Here is a 4,164-nt window from a genome sequence, read left to right on the forward strand (position 1 = left end):
CGGGAAAAGCCGAGCCGCTGCGTGCAAGACAGGAGGCGGTGTCTCGGTGCTGCCGCCTCAGACTTCCTCCTCGACAACGAAGCCGCCCAAGCATGAGTTCCGCAAAGCCAAGGGGCGTAGGACTCGAGCAGCTTTGCAGAGCCAATCCTCGGAGTCCACAGGGGGACGGCGGAGGGGAATATCGGAGGTACCTCCCGGAAGTAGCGGTCGCCTTGGGAACCCACGGCTCGGAAGGACGCGTTACCATGACACCGCGGTTAGGCCCGCGGCCGCGAGGATGACGTCGAGCCATGCGCCCGAGGGGCCTGGGGAGACGGAGGGGCCCGAGGAGTCGGGGGAAGCCGAGGGAACCGGGGAGGCCGAGGGACTCGAGGGGTCGGCGGAGGCCGAGGAACCCGAGAGGCCAGGGAAGGCCGACAGGGCCGCGAGGCGGCGGCCCGCCCGCCCCTTCTTAACCTGGAGCGCGGCGGAGGTGGCGCAGTGGATGGGGGAGCTCGGCTTCTCCCAGTATGAGGTGCGGAGCTGCCGCATTGGGCCATTGTGGGTGGGGGCTGCTGGCCGCGGCTGGACACCAGCTCCAAACCTGAGGCCTCACCGTATCCTTAAACGGATGCTCTTAATCGGGCGTGGGGGGGTATATAGCCGAGGGCGACCTGCCACCAGGGGCCCATTTGCCTTTCCCCTGCTGCCCTGCCCAGGAGTGCTTTAGGGACAATGGCATCACCGGCCGCCGCCTCATCTTCGTGCACTGCTCCAACCTGCCAGCCATCGGCATTACAGACTTCGGCCACATGCAGGTGCGGGCTGGGCAGCAGAGCCAGTAGCTCCCTCGTCACCCTCCCGAGCCCAGCTCTGACTCTTTCTGCTTGGAGGGAAGCTAGATGATATGCTGTCCACCAAGGCAAATTGTTTGTTCAAAGAGTCAGCCTGAAACTGGACAGCCAAATTTACTCAGCCGTACAGTTACCCTTCGTGAGTCCTTTCAGTTCTGAACTCTTAACTGTCTTGACATTGCAGGCTTCCTCTCCAGCATGCTCTAAGTGCATCAGAAGCGTTCAGTCTTTTTTTTTTTTTTTTTTTTTTCCTTTTCTTTTGGCCTATGGTGCTCCTCTTTGCTCAACAAGGTGCATGTGACTTTGTTAGATTCTCCCTCAGAATTTATTTTCAGTAATTTTCCACTTGCTAATCTCTTTGATATAATCAGTAGAATTTCTAAAAAGACAATGAACTTTAACCTGCAACAATTGAACAACAGATCCCAAGCAGCAGAAAGGCAATGTGTTATTACTTCCTTGTTTTATACTCTGCTGAACGCAAACCATATCTATGCCACTTCTCCATTTTATAAGCATGTAATTTTCCTGTAGACCTTTCAGACCTCCATCTTGTTTCTAATGAATGCAGATAGTTATGCCAACTGGACTGATGAAGGTTACAGTGTGGCCTTCAAAAGTTTCTTGAAGGTTCAGAAAAGAAGCATTTCATATTTGAAACATATGTAATATATTTGTATATATGTAGTACTTATATCCTTTTATACTCATTTAGGTTTACCTAGAACCATGATGGAAGAGAACAACTTGATCTTTTATTGCCTCATGGGGGGATGCCAGTAGGAGATACAAAAAAACCTCAGTGTTTGAAATGCAGTAGACAATTCTTCATTAAATCACACTCCTCTTGTACAACATATGCAATTCTACTCAAATGAGTAGAAGTGCTGTAAGATATTAGAGATGGGTGCTGAGAAGTTTAGATCAACATCAGAATGGTTAAGAACCCACTAAAATGTCTAACTTATGTGATTATGGCATTTTGGTTTACTTTTCATTATAGCTCTGAACCGCAACCTAAGCAGCTCTTAGCCAAAGGAGACCTCTATTTTCAGGAGACTTTACACATGACTGTGGAAGCAGCACGAATGTTGTCTATGTTTTATAGAGTGTAAAATACAGAAAGTAATAATGATTTGTCTTTCTCTAGCTTGGGATCTGCTGTATGATTGTTGCAGTTACAGTTATCCATACTCTTAAAATTAGGAAACAAGAAGAAAATTACAGAAGTGTTGAGGAAGAGTTATCTAACAATTAATGCCCTGTTAAGCAGTTAAATAGAAAGGCGTGGATTTAGTTGAACAGTTCCAAAAGAGATGTTTCACAGTCTTTAACCATGCAGGGATGGATCCACTATCTGGGCAAGGGCACCCTTCATCTGCTATTGACTGTAATTTTGGTTGTCCTGAGGTCACATTACTGTTAAATGCATTCTCCACTTTCGCAAACAAACTGTAATCTAATCTCTTTTAAAGTCAAAAGGACTGAACCTTGAGTCTCAGCAAGGGGTAACGTAGTTCTTTACTATTGAAGAAGCGTATTTATATTTAACAGAATCACAAAATCACAGAATGGCTGAGGCTCAAGGGACTTCTGGAGATCATCTAGTCCAACCTCCCCACTCAAGCATGGTCACCTAGAGCATGTTAGACAGGATCACGTCTAGGCAAGTTTTGAATATCTCCAGAGAAGGAGACTCCACAACCGCTCTGGGCAGCCTCTTCCAGTGCTCTGTCACTCTCACAGTGAAGAAATTCCTCCTAACATTCAGGCGGAACTTCCTGTGGTTCAGTTTGTGCCCATTGCTTCTAATTCTTTCACATGGGACTATTGAAAAGAGTTCAGCCCTATCCCCTTGACACCCTCCCTTCAGGTACTTACAGACATTGATAAGAACCTCCCCTCAGTCTTCTCTTCTCCAGGCTAAATCGGCCTAGCTCTCGCAGCCATTCCTCATAGTGCAGATGCTCTAGTCATCTTTGTAGCCCTGCACTGGACTCTCTCCAGTAGATCCATGTCTCTCTTGTTCTGGGGAGCCCAGAACTGGACACAGAACTCGAGATGAGGCCTCCCCAGGACTGAGTAGAGGGGCAGGATCGCCTCCCTCGACCTGCTGGCAACACTCTTCCTAATGCACCCCAGGATACCATTGGCCACAAGAGCATCTTGCTGACTCGTAGTCAACTTGTCATCCACCAGTACTCCCAGGTCCTTCTCTGCAGAGCTGCTTTCTAGCAGGTCAGCCCCCAGCCTGTACTGGTGCATGGAGTTATTCCTCTGTAGGTGCAGGACTCTGCACTTGCCCTCATTGAACCTCAGGAGGTTCCTCTCTGCCCAACTCTCCAACATGTCCAGGTCTCTGAATGATAGCAGAGCCCTCTGGACTATCAGCCACTCCTCCCAGCTTGGTATCATCAGCAAACTTGCTGAGGAGGCACTCGGTCCCTTTATCCAGGTCATTGATGAAGAACTTGAACAGGATGGGACACAGTACTGAGCCCTGGGGAACTCTGCTAGCCACAGACCTCCAGCTAGACTCTGTGCCACTGGTGACAACCCTCTGAGCTCTGCCTTTCAGCCAGTTCTCAACCCACCCCACAGTCCACTCATCTAACCCACACTTCCTGAGCTTGCCTAGGAGGCTGTTACGGGAGACAGTGTCAAAAGCCTTGCTGAAGTCAAGGTACACAATGTCCACTGCTCTCCCCTCATCTCCCCAGCTAGTCATTCCATCATAGAAGGCTATCAGATTGGATAAGCAGGATTTCCCCTTGGTGAATCCATGCTGACTACCCCGATCACCTTCTTTTCCTCCATATGCTTGGAGATGACATTCAGAATGAGCTGTTCCATCACCTTTCCAGGGATGGAAGTGAGGCTGACCAGCCTGTAGTTGCCTGGGTCCTCTTCTTGCCCTTTTTGAAGACTAGAGTGACATTGGCTTTCTTCCAGTCTTCAGGCACTTCTCCAGTTCTCCATGACCTTTCAAAGATGATGGAGAGTGGCCTGGCAACAACATCTGCCAGCTCCCTCAGCACCTGCTGGTGCATCCCATCAGGGCCCACGGATTTGTGAATGTCAATTTTGCCCAAGAAGAACTCTAATCCTATGCTCCTCAACCAAAGGAAAGTCTTCCTTTCTCCAGGCTTTCTCTCTCATCTCTAGGCTCTGAGATTCCTGAGGGCTGCCCTTAGCAGTGAAGACTGAAGCAAAGAAGGCATTCAGTAATTCTGCCTTCTCTGTATCCTTCATCACCAGGCCCCCCACCACATTCATGGGGCCCCCACCCCATGTCTCTCTTGTGCTGGGAGCCCAGAACTGGATGCAATAC

The sequence above is a fragment of the Rhea pennata genome, chromosome 5 (assembly GCF_028389875.1).
Source record: "Rhea pennata isolate bPtePen1 chromosome 5, bPtePen1.pri, whole genome shotgun sequence".
In the NCBI taxonomy this organism is placed as follows: Eukaryota; Metazoa; Chordata; class Aves; order Rheiformes; family Rheidae; genus Rhea; species Rhea pennata.